Source organism: Botryllus schlosseri, chromosome 7 (assembly GCF_051294905.1).
Source record: "Botryllus schlosseri isolate E-star chromosome 7, Bs_hap1, whole genome shotgun sequence".
NCBI lineage: Eukaryota > Metazoa > Chordata > Ascidiacea > Stolidobranchia > Styelidae > Botryllus > Botryllus schlosseri.
In genome coordinates this window covers 25,898,018-25,916,155 of record NC_137242.1, presented here as the reverse complement: position 1 = coordinate 25,916,155, position 18,138 = coordinate 25,898,018, and the positions used below count along the sequence as shown (strand labels likewise).

General features: G+C 39.7%; 1 long non-coding RNA gene across 1 annotated transcript; it reads left to right on the top strand.

Annotated features, from left to right (window-relative positions):
• The first annotated feature begins 361 nt into the window (after nucleotides 1–361).
• Nucleotides 362–11,958, top strand: LOC145443289 (uncharacterized). Its single transcript, XR_013916378.1, has 3 exons — nucleotides 362–5,894; nucleotides 7,054–7,142; nucleotides 11,219–11,958. It is a non-coding gene; the product is annotated as an uncharacterized LOC145443289 (long non-coding RNA).
• The last annotated feature ends 6,180 nt before the right edge of the window (nucleotides 11,959–18,138 follow it).

Here is an 18,138-nt window from a genome sequence, read left to right as displayed (position 1 = left end):
ATGTAATTGAAATTGTAATTGGGCAAAATTTTCATCGAATTACAATTACAATTACAATTGCACAAAATGAAAATGCTTCAAATACAATTACAATTACAATTGATCCTAATCTGGTCTGGATGTTGCATGTTTTGTGACTTCCGTTTCCCAAGAAAGACCACCGTGAAGCGGTTTACATGGTCTATAAATCTGAATTGAAGGCCATGCCAGAATTGCCAAAAATAAAATATGAAAAATGCCAAAAATAGGCTATTTGCCAAAAAATATGCAAAAATAACACGACCTTGGTATTGGCATCCATCTTACTATGTTGAAAATCATCATCGCCGTGTAAATATACTGGTAACCAAGTGAAATTGCCTCGGTATAGCACGCCTTGAATTTTTAATTCATTGCCGCACAATGCCTTGATACGTGGGATTTGAGAGACAATCTGTGACGAACATATGGGAAACGCGGCGTTTACGAGACAATTTATACCGAACATATGGGGATCTGTGGTGTCAAAAGAGTTAATGACTGAATTCTGTCAATACTATTGCTGATTGCATATATATCTAATTCTCGTCTATCACGGAACGTGATGACATTTACTAGTAGAGCTGAGCATATTCATCGCTGTTATTAATTTCATTGCTCATCATCAATCATCATCATCGACATTTTGTCAAAATTTTATCAAATCAATAGGCTACACCACAAGATTGCGATATCATGAAATGATAGGATGGTGCCGAAACGACTTGGAGTAGTCTTTTAATCAGACAACCACCTTGGCCTATGGGCTACAGCATGTAAATAAGAGGCGTGCAGGCTGGATTAAAAGCAAGTCACAAAAATTATTGCTGCATGTGTCTGCATACCCAACACAGCTCTACAAAACATGTCTGACGTACGCAATTTGAGATTAGGGTGAATTAAATTACTCTGCGCAGGGCCTACGATACTTACGGCTTAATATAGTACATTACACTTGCAGGATATAAGAGGCCGACGCTCGTCAAACAGACATCACGATTGACTCGGCGATTGTTTTCATTTCGCTTCTCGATATGCCAAACGAGATCTAGGCGGTTGCATTCGGCATATTGCTGCTGTCCTGGTTAGGCTACTGTTACTGTGGGCTGTGGAGACAATATGAGGCAAGGTGTTCGAGCTAGTCGCTAACTTAGAATTGTTATTGAATGATGTCGCGATCAGCTAATACCATGGTACCAACTCAGTTCGGCTGCAGCCGTTTTGACCATCCGATAGCATCGAGGTAGGGTAATTATGTAGTTGGAAATGATTCTTTGTAGCAGTATTAAACAAGCTAATATCGCCGAAGAATTCATGATGGTATTTTATGCGGCGTTTCTGGCAGTGAATGTTGACATATTGTCTGTATGTTTGACGATTCGGGCTTGGCTTTATGTATAATTGAACGATAATGGTCAACAAATGTTGTGTTTATTGTTGTGAATCTGGATATTTAACTACTGAAAAAAAGTTTCGTCGCTTCACTTTCCATTTGCCGATGCGGAGTTACAAAAAATATGGATATCTTTTGTGAATAGGCGCGATTGGAAGCCAACTCTCAATTCTGTAATCTGTGAATTGCACTTTGAATCAAAGTAGGCCTACATCAACGATTCTGGCTTGCGAAAACGACTACGTTTGGACGAAAAACCAGTCCCTACCATTCGATCCAGACAGGAGCTTTTCGAGGACTTGTGTCGGATAATCATCCTTCCAATGTAAAAGCATTTGAAATAATGAGAAATAAATACCCTGGAAATGATGACTTCTGCTTTCATCGTCCATCCTGCGCCAAGAAAACGTATCTATTTTTACATACTGAACATCTTGTAAAGAACATACGAAACAATTTACTCTGAGCCAAGATATTTGTTTTCCTCCATTTTCATTCACCATTGATTCTTTAACTATGTCATCGCCTGGGGGTTCGTTGAATGGAGTGATCTTCACAAAATCAGGGAATGTGATGATAAGCTGGATTCGAATATGGGTAAAGCGCCAAAATTGACATTTGCCTCATTGCATCCAAGCAATAACAAACATAATGTCAACTTAGCTCCTTCTCCATGCCATGAGTCAACTATTGCAGCTTGCAAAAGTCACTTGCCTCACAGGGAAGATATGGCTTCATTTTTGAGTCTTAGTAATGCTTGGTGGACGGTGGTCAATTGCTGTCAGAGATTTTCAGCAAACCCCTTGGCCAAAGCCGTGGACCCACAAGAGATGCTAAAATTCATTTTTACATGACTTAGCTAATTGGCTTATAAAATGGAATGGATATAACCCTCAAAACTATGGTCTGTCAAAACAAACTTTCAAAGCTCTGATTGAAACTCTACATTTGCAGTCACTGCTTATGCAAGATTTGTTAGCAGAGGGGTATGAATATGTCATTCCCAGAAAATTCCAAAGTGATCCGATTGAAAGAAGGTTCTCGCGGTATAGGCAAATGAGTATGGGGGGAGATTTCTGATTGGTTTAAGAGAAGTTACCAATTCTGAAAAGATAATTCTGCTCCGTTCCATCCTAAAAATTGATGTAAACCAGAGGTCTCAAACACGCGGTCCGCGAGATCATTTTATGAGACCCGCGACACTATTTTCAAATTTCAAGTATTCATCAATATAATCAAGTGATATATATATTTTTAGATACAAGAACTTGCAATTCACCCTAAAACTACCATAAAAATCACTCAAGTCTCAACAAACTTCACTATCACATCACGTTTAAAAGCTACCATGCGGTAGAAGATCAGCTATTAAGTCACCTTTCTAGTTCATGAGAATAAAACATGACCCATTGATGATTCGTGACTGACAATTGTGATTTGGTTTGGTGCGACCTTTCGTCAAATTACTCTATTTCGTATTGACTGAGTGCATAAAAATTGACTCGAGAGAGGGACTTGCGACTCGCAACGGTGACCTGGTAATCAGGACGTAACAATATATGAAACTGTCATGGGGAATAGTAATACCGGTACATCAAAAGGTCGTAGCTTGCGTCGTAGGGTATATAGATAACTATCTAGTCAAGCCAGTCTGGCAACCATTGGCATTCTGTGACCTCCGTGACGTATAGTTGGTTACATGCTTGGTGTTTTTGTTCTCTTTATCCATGTTATTATCGGTGGCGAGTAAGGTAACAGTAGCTCCACACCTGTTACTCCAATGCATTCTTTGGCGATTGGACATTTCTGTTCCAGGGGTTCCAGGTACGAAGAACCACATCAGGGGTTACGAGATGCATTGTGGAATTAGGTCCATATCAGACATGGGGTGATTACTTCATGAATGTAATCGATTGCGATTGCGATTACGATTACTGTTACTATTACAGTAAAATCAGGAAGTAGTCGATTACGATTACGATTACATTAGAAAAGTAATCACGATTACTCACGATTACATTTATTTTGCTTCGTAGAACTAGTCTTAGAATATACATTATACATTGAAGACAGTAAGGATGCGATGAAAATCCCTAATGAGATGACACCTTTCTTTATAAATGATACGTCATTTGCTTGTTACGTCATAATGTACCCATTGCCCAGCTTTATAGTGCTGGACGATTCATCGCACCCAATGATTTGAATTCTTGCCAGGTTCGTAATTGCCCCACCCCAAACTCTGTAATGCGGTGGGGAGCGAGGTCGTAGGAGACTTGAAAGTATTTCGCAAATCAACATTAATTATATAGAGTATTTCGAGAGATTTAATTAACTTTAAAATGTTTTACGAGCTTCGCGATTTAATGTCGTTAGATAGCTTGATTTTGAATTGCATACCTCTCCCCTTAAGACAAAACGGGCATAATTTATAGGCATTTCGGTACCGGTCACGCGCCAGGACACACCAAAAGTCATATGCAGTTTCGGTCAACTTGCGACCTCACGAAGTGCGCTACCAGAGAAAGAACTTCACCGAAATGTTGGGTACGCCTGTGTGTCCATTACACTGGGCAACAACTTTGAACGAAAATTTGATTCGATTCTGCACTTGATTTAGGCTAATTTTGGCGTGCTGATTTCAAAAATGCAATTGGTTTTCTCCTATCACGTCAAGCTTTTGCTCCACGACATATGCCCAAAATCTGCAACTTTTCACGAATTTAGCCATATTACTTTTCCGTACCAGATTAAAACCCACATTTTTACCATATAATAAGTTATCTAGCTCAGGGCTCAATTGAATTATCAAGAACAAAGGTACTGATATCGATCTATAGGCCGATACTTTCTCCCATTTTTTGTTAGAGGATGCAACCATCTGGGGATATTTCACACACAAATTTGATGCAAACTGCAGGATATGACAAGAAAAATAAACATTACATTTACTATCAGCTATAGGTCCAATGCCCCATTCAGCTTATCCAGTGTAACTTTAAACTGCTATATGCTCGATAATTTGGATCGAGATGAAGATCCTAGGGATAGCAGGCCTAATGATGTAGATTTTGAAATCGTGAAGATGATTCAGAATGTAGAGTAGTCCATCAACACAAGTTACTGATCTGACATAAGCTTTGGGACTTGGAAAAGAAATTTTCGTAACTTTTAACATTCTTACGAAGTGAGAAAAGATTACTTGGCTAGGTAGAGAAGGTATCTCACTTTTGATCAGGAGAATCAGCCTTGTCTTTGTCGGCCTATTGTCGGTGGCTTTTTGTATTGCCGTGATACTGGTATTGGCATGATACTGTCACCATGGATTACTGGAGGAGTTAGGAATTCCGATTTAGAACTCAAGTGAATGGCAAATGCCCATAGGTAGCTCAAAAAGGATCCTAAAGTGTGGCATTATCCGAACTGCCAACGTATTGGGTGCAGTAACAATTGCACACTCAGTTAGTCTTCATGAATGATACCGAAACATTGAGAACAATACAGAAGCATAGAATTGTTGCAATATTACGAGCACGATTGGATCATATGTCTCAGCATTGAAATATTGTGTTTTCTTTGTTTCAGACAATAAGGATGTACAGCACATGCAACCCTGATACACATGCTATATGTTTATGTCGGACAGCAGACATTTAAAAAAATCTCAAATATTTTAATAATTTCCCTGAAAACCTTGACATAGTCAGAGATGGTCAAGGAGGAAATGTCCCTTAAAATCTGACGATGATAGGGATAAGATTGGAGTAGATTGGGAGTAGATTGGAGCTTACACATGTTAGCTGAATATTGCTCGAGTATCAAACTAGACAACCTACAGGATTATGGGTTATTAGCGTAATTTGGACCCTGAAACTCGCACTTTATTTGTCCTGTACAAACAATTCAGTTTAAATCAGGGGTCACCAACACGCGGCCCGCGACTTGATTTGAGATTTCGGAAGAAAGCAAAGGAAACGATTTTGAATTGCTGAAATTGACTACAGTTTCAACATATTGTTGTCGTTGTGTCAAAATAAGCTATTCTCATATGCCCAACATCACTACTCGTCACTAGCTAAAACGGCTTTGGCGATGACTACAACTTCTCATCCACGGCTGTGGAGTCGGAGTCGGTACGTTTAAAGACTCAGGAGTCGGAGGTGAAGTCGGTATATTGAAAATGTGTGGAGTGGGAGTCGAAGATGGAGTCGGTATTATGAAAATTTCTGAAGTCGGAGTGGGGGTTAGAGTCGGTGGTAAAATCAACCGACTCCACAGTAGAGGTCGACCGATTATCGACATGGCCGATTATCGAGGCCGATATTTAGAGCTTGCCAGATTATCGATATCGGCCTATGAAGGCCGATATTTTATATTTAAAAAAATTTCGGAAATTCAATGCTCCGTGTTCTCAATCTCAAGAAATCGACGGCGCAAAGGGCGATATATGACAGATTTATTCTTGCAGGACGAGTTTAGCTGGGTGAGCAACTGAGCATGCAGAGAAACTATCCCTCCTGCATTACAATCTACCTTTTCTGGACTGATCTGCAATTCTGTATCATATTTTGCTTTTTGGGTTATCCCAAATTTCATCGAATGTGCACAATAAAGCAATAATTCTTTTCAATTTCAGTTTTCTCGTTTGTTGTTCAGCTTTCTGTGGCATGTACAAGTGCCATCTTGCCTAATAGCCTACATTAATATTATTATATTTTTGGTGTAGTTGTTCTCTGCTCCTTCCATATTAATATCGGCCTATGATATCGGTATCGGCCTTGTGAGCGAGCCGATATATCGGTATCGGTATTGGCCTGTAAAAATCAATATCGGTCGACCTCTACTCCACAGCCCTGATTTCGTCGATGGAGAATAATCAGCTGATATGAAAGGGCTGGGCATATTGCCTTGACGTACATTGGCCCAATCATTGAAAAGACCGAGACGCTTAGAAAACGGCATAGGGCAGTAGGCTCCAGAGATGAGCAGATTTGAAATTTCGATGTCCTAATCCAATCCATATCCGAACCTTCAAAATCCAAATCCAAATCCTAATCCATAACTTTTTCTTATTCAAGTCCATGTCCAATCCTAATCCGATTCCAACTGGAAATTCAGAAAAAAATACTAATTTATGCAATGAAGAGATTCGAAAATTTTCTTTCACAACCAACGATTCACTTGATTCAAGATAACTTAGTAACCATAAGCACATTAATAACTGATCTGAATAAAGTTTGTCGCCATTCGCGAAACGACATTTCAATCTCCCAGAAAATAGGTAAATCCAATCCAAATCCTAATCCGTTCTGAAAAAAATGTCTAATCCAAACCCAATCCAAATCCGACAAAATTTCACAAATCCTGTTTTTTCAAAACCTAATCCTAATCCATGCTCATCTCTGGTAGGCTCTCAAACTGGTGGGCGCCCCTCTGGTGGGGGCGGTGGAGCTGATTCAAACTGAAACTTTTTTCGCACTCTGTGCGATTTACATCACATTCCAATTTTGTGTATAGTCATATTATAGAATTCTCTCATCAACAGTCATAACCTTCCATGCCATCAATCCATCCGTTTGGGATTGCCGGCATTCTGGTTGCATTTTGTTATATGACGATAAGGGGGGAACGAAATTTTTCAGGATCATAAAGTGGGCCGTGTCTAAAAAAGTTTGAGAACCACTGGCTTCCCCACAAGATCAAGCTTTATATGGAGACGGTCTTTCAGCTGGTAACGTATCTCGCTAGCCGCAGTTCCCTATTCGCTGAAAAGCGTTTCCAGGTATCGTGCTCAGCTCAGAGTTCAAAATAAAATGAATGATAATGACTTTTTGTTGTATTTGTATTCCTATTCCTTTAATAAAATATTACTTCTTTTGTGGCCACTATGATTATCGCCTATGTTAGGTAGCACGGCGTTGTACTGACGTAGGCCTACAGTAAAACGTGATTACCTAGTTTATATCGATATTGAATTCATGTGGCCCGCGGCCGCTACGAAATTTGAAATGTGGCCCGCGACCCGTTTCGAGTTGGCGACCCCTGGTTCAAATCAACCAAATAATGCAGTGCAAATGTTCATTTGAAGTCTAATGATTTACTTTCGACTGGTTGTAGTTTTTGAAACATTTTATACAATAAACACAAAATATTAAAAGCAGTGCTATTATGTGGGTTTTGAGGCAATGTGGGGGTGCCTAACCCAAAAACTTGACGTGATAGAGAAAAACGGAAGTCATTTTTGAATTCAGCGCCCAAAAGTTATTCGAAATCAAAGTCAACAAAAATTGTGTTGACCTGTGTTATCAATAGTCGCGCATGGCGCGCGCGTGGCGAATATATGGTGTTTTCCTTCCAATCTGATCGCCACATTACAAATGTCACCTCGGGCACCCACAGAGGAATTGGGACATGACAATTTGTGTGTGTGACCCACATTGCTCGTCTCTCGTCTCAGGAAAGTTCTTCATTAGTCTACTACGTTTGGACGACTACAATATCTTTTGATTATATTACAAACGGGGGTCACGAATTACCAACATATAGGCTAATAAATTATAGTTATTCCAATACCAGATATTATAGCTATGAATTACGTGCCACGGCTCTACCAGTAAATCTAACCATCGGGGGCTGAGAGAGGATTATTAATGAATAATAATATAATGCAATTACCAATATTATTGACGAAACTCCGTCATCAACTTAAAATTGACCACACTATGGGGAACCAAGACAAACGTTTGGAATGGGGGGGGGGGGAGGTCGAATTGATTCTATAGCTACAACCCACGCTGACATGGTGTAATAAGCGTATAGCTATGGCGACATGTCCAAATGTTGAGTAAAAAATTGCAAAATAACGATGACACCCGTTTTAGGTAGAGTCATATATGAGAATAAGATAAAGTGAACATAAAATTTGGTGTTCCAGTTAATACAGATACTGCAAGCTGCCGTTACGAGAAACGGCAAAGACCGGCTCGGTCATGATAAATATCAACAGCTGTTGATTTTTATTGCTTCGTTGTGGAAATCGTAATGTCGCATTTGACGAGTACAAAATTTCACATCTTTGTTCGATGTACGTACCTAAGTATGCCAACTTACATAGGCGAGGCCTACTGCTCGCCTAGCAGCAACGGTCAAACTGCGTTCAAATTGCCATAACCAAACATAAATAGGCCTACATAAGTTACTATTTGAAAATATAGGCAGAATGGTGATTACGTTGTATTATGCTGCTGCGAGGTAGTGGTGTGTGGAGTGCAGAGGTGGTCAAAGTAGTCAAGAAATCTACTCAAGTAGAAGTAGAAGTAGCGACGAAAAAAATCTACTCAAGTACGAGTAGAAGTACTTCCTAGAAGTACAACCTAAAAATACTGGAAGTAGAAGTAGAATTGACTGTATTTAAAAGTACTGAAGTAGGCTAAGTAAGTAGTTATGAAAACGATCCTAATTCGTTCTCATGGATTGTAAAAAGTTGCAGATTGAGCAATACGATAGATGACGATAGCATAAGTATTCGTCCAGATCATGGGATGAAAATGATAGTATTGATATGGAAATGCGATGCTAATCCTCTGTTTTCTCGAACAGCACGTTTTAGAAAATACCATGGTATGGTGCGATTCCCCATATTATAAGGCCCGTAGTCTAGTCGAAGAGCAATACGTAGAAGTTGTATAGGATACGGTGTAAACACTTTGCGCGATTAGTAAACGTTAATAAAAAATATGGAGGACGGTAAAAATGCCATATTGTGTAGCTTTATTTCCATAAATTACAGGCATCACTGCACTTGCTTTGATACTTCAACATGTATGTTATCCTGACAAAAGAACTGATAATATTTATAACTCTGAGAATACTGGGAATTGAAATGAAATATAAATACTACTTCTAAAAGCAGAACATGTATTTCATGTTTTTAGTCCAGAAAGTTTTAAAGGTGGTATGCTAAAACAGCTCTAAAACTAAAAAAAAAATCAGAGTCTACGTTTCCTGATTTGGACACGCCATGGACATGCCTGATTACGATATGACAAGTAAATGCTAGATTGCGAACCATCAGTTTCAACGTTATGATGAGCCATATATACTGTGATGAGTTATTTGATATGGACGAAGGGTGACAATGTGGTGTGAACGGAACCACGCCAACCCTCTACCTAAATTATATTCACCGATACTTTCGTGAAATCATACTGGTCATACCGCATCCAGCACTGCGCGCGAAGCGCGACGAAAATTCTAGGCTCTACTAAACTTTTATGAAAATTAAATGTTAATACTCCTTGAAAACAGCCCTGAAATTCCTCAGGCTATCATTCTGATTGGAAGATTGAACTGCTTCTACTTGACAAACTGAAAATAGCGAAAAGTAAGTAAGTAGATCACAAAATATTACGAAGTAGAAGTAGAAGTAGCGAAAATCAGATCTACTTGAGTAAGTGCCAGAAGTAGAGGAAAACTACTTGAGTACTTTGAAAAAGTAGAAGTACTTCGTTACTGACCACCTCTGGTGGAGTGTATTGATATCCTGCAATACAACATGGCGGGTGTTCTTACAACTACACTACAATGTAGGCCTACATCAAATATCTACATATTATGTGTAACTAATAAAATGATATTCATTCGCAAGTAGACGTTAAATAGGATGTGAAAGCTACCAAGGTCTAGGTTTATGTATATCGTCTGCTATCGGCGCAACAAAGCATTCATTCTATATTATGTGTAGATACTTCTTACGCAATGACGAGCAAAGTTAATTCTGACGTAATAATGAGCAGTGAAGAAAGAGGTCTGTGCTATCACTAACCTCAACCTGGTATAATATCTCTTCCTTGTTCACGAATGTTCAGTAGGGCTGTTCAAAAATAACCTTTTTTTCTGAATCTTGCGGGTTACTTGATTAAATCGTTAGGTTGCCTTAAAAAATGACGCACACCAAATTTGAATTCATTCCAACCAATATTCGCAGATTTCGTAGAGTTTGAAAATTTTGAATTTGCCTAGAAATGCAAAAAAAAAATTTTTTCAAATTTTTCTGCCAACCCCATGAAATTGTTGCGCTGTCTTCAAAAACGATGCAAAACAAATTTGACTCAATTCGAAGCCGTAGAAGTGGAGTTATTTCAGTTTTTCTTAGATAATTCTGGGATTATCCTTGATTGGGGGATCATCCCAGAATTATCATCAAAAAACTTGAATAACTCGGCTCTAATGTTCAGTTTATGTCATAGTTCATGTAATTGAAAGTAATCGTTCTTCTTCTAAGAAACCGATTAAATATAGGAAGTAGTCGATTACGACTACGATTACTTCGGATTTTTCTCGAATGTAATCGATTGCGATTACGATTACTTGAAAATGCTGTAATCGTCGTAATCGATTGCGATTACTAATTGTGATTACCCCATGTCTGCTCCGAAAACGGTAATAGTTGGTAAAAATCGCGTAATTCTGATAAATAGTTTCAAAAATCGCGTAAATCTGGGGGAGGGGGGGGGGCTCGAAAGCGCATATATCAACCAGGGGGCCCTAGGCAACCTCCTACCTCGCCCAACCAAAAAACCACCACTGGGACCCGCGCACAATTATGTAGCCCGATTTTCGTTGAATATTGGCAACACCAACAAATCGAAAGAACTCTTTTCCCTCCGCATCTATCATACAGTTGTCATTCTAAGGGTACGAATACAACTCTCAACACATATACATTTAGATAAGCTATCACATTTAAAATGTCAGTCATGTTTATTTTCATTACAGCTTTACGTCTGAGCACTATGCAATTTGCAGATATTACACCCACGATCTATTGCTACGACGTATCAACTGTATTATTCCGGTGTGTTATGGGCGTAGTCTCCGTCTACCTTTTCTTCGTTCAGTGGAATTATTTCTTTCGCGAACATGTTTGCTGCAGCTGCAAAGTTTCAAGAAATCAAATTCAGAGCATCCTCCTTGCGGTCAGCAGCACCTTGATTGCTATTGCTGCATTGGTGTCAACATCTGGGGCTCTAATGGAGAACTACTTACCGTGCTGTACTATCCTTTATTATTATCATCATTATCATTATTATATCTTCGGTTCTAGTGCGGTTATTTGCATGATTGCACTGTTCATCATATATGTTGTCGTATGGAAGAGGCAGAGAGCTATATATAAGAAATCAATTTTAGCTCATCTTTCGAATAGAGCTACAAGATTCATCAGTAAATACTTTCCGGTGTACATGGCAGTAGCAGCGATCCCTGCAACAGTCCTTTTAGTAGTTAATCTCGCTGATGATTTTATATCTCAAAACTTGGCGATTGCATTTCTACAGATTTCGTGGTCAATCCAGATCCCAATATTGATTTTATTCATCCATCCTCTATTCAAGGCCGCATATTATAATCGCACAATGAACATCAGCACCTATCGCAAGTATGTTCGATTGATAAAAAGAGTGACTATTTTGACAGCGATCTGTTTGGCATCAGACACCGCATTTGCTCTGGTAAATTGGTGTAAGTACTTAGTATGGAATTTAAGTTTATGCTTGTTAAATTTAAACATCACCATAAATCTGATTTGCGTCAATTTAATCGCAAACGACTGGACATTGAGGCTTGTTCCGTGGGTCCGCACATGTCGCCGTGATCGCCAGGCGATTGTGGAAACAATACACGTGGGAAATGTGACGCGCAACGAACTCTGAATTCTGGATCACAAACATCAGCTGTACTAACGGACTATCATGTTGCGATACGTTGGAAGGGATACCGAATGAATACTATAGTCATTGGTCAGCCCGCAAGATTACCGGGCCACAACGTGACATATCGATCTCGCATTCCGTCACTATGCCATTATGTTGCTTATTGTCCCTTTATATTATCTTATTTGACTTTTCATTCATTGTACATGTCTTTTCTTTACGTCACATAGGCCTAGGTGGATGTCTGATTTCGAAGAATACGTCAAGTAGGGTTGCATTTCAAACAAAAGGTGTTTTAAAACAGTGTTTTAAAAAATGCCCTAAAAAGTTTTTTTTCAAAAGTTGTATAAACGGGACTAGGCAATAATTCTGGAATACTTCCGGAAAAACATTTTGGATGCGCCTACGAACGATTTTCACCCGATATAGTCAACGTATACATAATGGAATGGTCAGAACCGTCGAAATTGTAGACGGTTCAACCGTTATGGCACGTAGATATAGATCATCGGCAAGGACTGGATGTTCCGACGATGATGACTGCTTACCTCAACAATAATGCATTACGATAATTTGTCCGTTTATGGCAAGGGTTAAAAACCCTTTTGTCTAAGAATAGCGTTACCATATTTTGGAATCGAGAAAGGGGTACACGTTTACCAAATAATAAAAGTTAGTTGACCGAAATTGAACACAGCTGATTTTGTAATATTTACTGGAAATCTTGTGGTGTTGCCTAAAAAAAGGTCATCACGTTGACTCGACTCCCGATTTACCCACTTTCTACGTTCATGTTGTGGTGTTGACAAAAAAAAAGGTCATCAATTTCATTCGACTCCCGAATGACCCCCTCGAACGTCCGTATGACCTATTTCATGTCATTTATGCCGATTTTAAGGTGACCCTGTCCATTATCATAGCTGTAAAAGCCGTGAAGGAGGACGAATTGCCAAAAAGGACCATTTAGAAATCCTAAAAAAAGTTTCCAATTCACCGAAAACGGAGGACAAATCCTCCTGAAGGAGGACGTATAGTAACCCAATCCCAGAAATTATTTTGCCCTATAATTTCAATTGTCAATGTCAACCCATTGTGACATTGCAGTCATGGCTAAAACTAAATAAAAAAATGAAAATGTTTTAAACATGCTTGTTTTAAATGCACCCCTAACTCCAAGTCGTTTCGACGCCTTCTTATTTTTTCATTGTATTGCAATCTTGTGGTATATTGATATGATACATTGCTACTAAACTGAAGTAAACTTAACGGGTCTAATACATGTGTGAACTATAGGCATTTTCCTTGCGCCGTATGCTGCTATAAACAGCACGTCGTGTCGAGGAATGGCAACACGTAATAATGTTCAACGCTTTAGTTTCAGTAATTTATTTTTTACAATTTTTCGGGATCTGTTTTAACAAATGTTCGTGTAATTCTTACGTCGAAACGAGAGTTTGGTTATTATTCAAGATAACAAAATTCAATGTGAATAAATCTCTTTGCGTATAATTTGATGTACCCATATATTTTATTATACTGTTACGATCCAATCATTCGTGCGAACCCTCGTTGAGTCGAATATCCATCAGATTAAGGCAAGGGGGTGGGGAATTATATTTCCCATCGGGCCAAATGTGAAGCAGAAAATACTTTGGTGGGCCGAGACAAAATTTCAGATTGTATTCTGCGGCGTGTAGTTTCATTTCTAAATAGAAAGCACTGAATTTCATTGTTAGCACATCTTGCTAAGTGGATGCGTTGATTTTAGGCTGAATCTGCTGTTCTGTGTGACTTGATAAACAGTCTTGCTGTTTTTCTAGCTTAGCTAGCATAGGGTTACCATATTTTGGTGAAGCAAATTCCGGACACTCTTTAGCGCCCACTAGCGGATTTTAAAATGAGGTGTAACACATTGTCCGTCAATATGACGTCATACTAGCAAAGCATCGCCAATCGACAGTGATACACAATACAGGAATAGAGTGGAACATAGGTCACGAATTGGGCCATCTGTAATGTGAGCTCTGGTGATTGCTACTTGCTACAGTCTGCAATAGATTCTTCCACGGACTGGATGAAATCGTCAGCGGGCCGTGTCTGGTCTGGCAGGATTGTAATTGAAAGCCCTGCTAAACTGTTAGGTTGGTGCGGCTATCTGGTTATGTGTTTTAATCAGGTCCGAAACAACATTTTTTCTGCCCCCTTCCGCCCAAAAGAGCACTGATCTTGGGCCCATCATAGGGTAGTCGATGTAACCTGTTGTGCACTTATATGCATTTGGCTGTTGAATTTTATGTATGAATTCTGTCAATAATATTGATTCTTTCGTATATTAGGCTACTTTAAAATGCACCAGCAGGTTACACATCCGGTGATTTCCAGCCTTTCATGGTCGCGAATTCATTTCGCAGTTGAAAATGTTCCTTGGCAAAAGCTCAAAACTTGATAAGCTGATTACTAAAAAAAATTTCGCTTGCCCAAACTTACTCACGGCCTAGGAATCTGATTACGTCTAAAGCAGTGGTTCCCAACGTGGGCGATATCGGCCCCAGGAGGCGATTTGGCGGCCTAGGGGGCGAAAATGACGAAGGGTGCGATGGGGGGGGGGGCGAAAATGGACAAAGGGGGTGACAGGGGCGAAAATAGCGAAGGAGGCGATGGGGGGGCGATGACGCGTTAAAACGGCTATATAGGAGTCAAGTCGGAGAAATGACCTTTTTTTTTTAGTCAACCCACGGAAATTTAGTTGCAGAAGTGTAAAATTCGACATCGAGCCGAAAAGTTTACTAATATCATTATACGTTGCATTAATTCGCGCACAACGCGAAGAAGAGTTTTGAATAGCGTAAATCTGCTTTAAAATATTATTGTTTATGTTGATTTACGGAAAACTTTTGAGCCTGTTTTAAGCCTTCAAAATTCCGGACATTTTGGCATATTTTAGAAATTCCTCCCGGACGCATATTTTTTCAGTGAAATTCCGGACATGTCCGGGAAATTCCGGACGTATGGCAACCCTAAGCTAGCAGGGCTTTGGAGCCGGAGCCGGGGCAAGGAGCCGGAACCCCGGAGCCGAACATTTTCACCGAAACCGGAGCTGGAGCCGGAGCTCTACATAAAATTCAGCCCGATCCGAATCCGGAGCTGGAGCCAGTTATTTGAGAAGTAGTTCCGGCTCCGAGGTATTTCATAAGATGCTATTATAGGGTTACCATATTTCTGCAACCGAAATTACGGACAGTCTTTAGTGCCAACTAGTAAATTTCAAAATGAGTTATGACGTCACACTAGCAAATCTTTGCTCATAGAGCAGAGGTGGTCACGATCCGGTCCAGGAGTATGTGGCTGTGTGTTGTGTAACCGCCAACCGGGACCGAAAGCGCATGTTTTCAGCCCCTTCCCGCCCAAATAAACAATGATTTTTAGCCCACACTATAAGGCAATCGATGCAAATTCTGGGGGGTGCTTGCTGCATCTGGTTTCTACATGTATCTGGTCGTTAAATTATTTGAATGAATTCTGTCAATAATATTGGTGGTTCCATATATTTCTATATAGATACTACTCTCAACCCACATGATCAGAGTTAGCGGTAGAGCTGATGGAGGATGATGAGTTCGAAAATACAGGGAGCGTAATTTCAAATTGTTAAGTCATGTTCATGTCTTAGCGATAAGATTATTTATCAGCCTTATGCCGGTGCTCACCACTGAGCTTTATAAACACCCCACATCCAGTGGTTATGGTCGCGACTTCATCTCCGATTTGAAAATGTTCCGTGGCCCAGATCAAAATCTAAAGAGATGATTACTGAAAGAAGTCAGCACATTTGCCCGGACTTACTCACGGGCTATTATGGAAAATGATTACGTTAAAAATATTCGCAAACCCCAGAATGAAGGCAAATGACCCCCCTCTCCCCCGTTTGGAACCACTATCTTTGAGTAAAGCATTCAAGGGGCCTTAACGACCTCTAGAAATATACCGTTCTCCTATAATTGCGATTACAATTAGGCTTATTCTAGTAAAAGAATGTTGTTTTATGAATATTTAAATGCATTTTTTGCGAGGGTGGTAGTACATTCTATAGTGGTAGTCTCCATATTAAAATCAATAAATGTGATAGTAAATTGGGCGCAGCGCGAAGAAAAATATCATGCATCAGCATAAATATTCCCAAAAATATTGTTTTTATGCTGATATACAAAATAATTATGAATCTACGTCAAGTCTTCAAAATTTCGGACATTTGGCATATTCTAGAAATTCCTCCCGGACCGCTAGTTTGAACAGTGAAATTCCGGACATGTCCGGGAAATTCCGGACGTATGGCAACCCTATGCTATTATATATGCAACAGCCATATCTGCTGATTTCACATAATTCGACAGCAGGCCTTCGCGAAATTAAGAATCTTTGCCTCTTTGTAAGGCAGAGTTTTATGTTCACTTTATCTTTTCTCATATGGCTCTACTTGAAACTGGCACCAATCATTATGTCGCAATTCTTTACCTAACACTTGGACCTACCACCATAGCCACCCTCTTTATACCATGTCAGCGCGGGTTGCAGACAGAATCAGACAGGGATATCTAGTTTCTAGATATCCCTGGAATTAGGACCAAAACAGCAATTCGTCCCCTACGCCCAACGTTGTTCTTGGCTCCGATAGGGTGGTCCATTTTCAGGCTGACGACTGAATTTCATCAGTAATATTGGTATTGCATTATATAACTATTCATTTGTAATCCCTTCTCAGCCCCTGATGGTCAGATTTACTGGTGTAGCGCTGGGAGCACGTAATTCATCATCTGATATTTTTTATAATTACTTTATTGTATGTAGGTAATTCGTGACCTCCCGTCTGTTATATAATCAATAGATATTGTAGTCGCCCAAACGTAACAGACTAAAACTTTCGTGAGACGCACACACAAATCATCATGTCTTCATTCCTTTGCGTGTGCCCCTGGTGGCATTTTTATTGTGGGGCATCTGAGGGGGGCGCGAAGAAGCGGTTAACTGAAAAAATTCGGGCTCTGCGCGATTTACCTCCAATTCACGCGTGTTTCTCTATATATAGACCGAATTTCATATTTTTTAATTCTTTCATCAACAGTCATAACCTTACATGCCATCAAACAATCTGTTTGGTTGCTAGCATCCCGGTTGGATTTTGTGATATGACGATAAGGGGGCGCGAAATTTTTCACTATCATAAATGGGGGCATGTCTAAAAAAAAAGGTTCCGAACCTTCTGATCTAGAGACATTAAATCGCGAAGTTCGACAAAAAAATTCTAATTAATTATATCTCTCGAAAATATACTCAATATGATTTATGTTGATTTACGAAATACCTTTTAGCTCCCTTCGGGCTCGCTCCTCACCCTATTGGGGAGTTTCGGGTGTGGCGGTTGCGGATCTGGCAAGAATGCAAATCGGTGGGTAATGCGATAAATCGTCCCCTAAGTTGGACCATGGGCAGTGGGAACAATATGATGTAACAAGCAAATGACGTATCATCTATAAATTAAATTGTTATCTCATTAGGTCTTTTCGTCGCAATCCTTATATATTGTCTTCCAATATAACTTCTAAGATTAGTCTAAGATGCAAAATAGATGTAATCGTAATCGTAATCGACTACTTCATGATTTTGCTGTCATCGTAATCGTAATCGTAATCGCGTGGTTCAGAAGTAATGGTCATCGCAATCGATTACATTCATGAAGTAATCACCCCATGTCTGACCACCACCACTGCCGTGTGATATGTACTTTGGTTGGATGAAAATAAAGACTCTCTCTCTCTCTCTCAGGTTGCATCAGAACACCGTTCGTCGCCATTGTTTCTGACAAATTTGCATAAGATAACTAGTCCTGGTGTCGATACACGAGATGACACACGCTTTTCCCCTCCATACTTTTTCTTGGAAAGGAAAAAATCAAGCGCCGTGGAATTGGTTGACGTGCAATGCAACTATCGAATTGAAGGTGATGCATGAGGAAAAGCG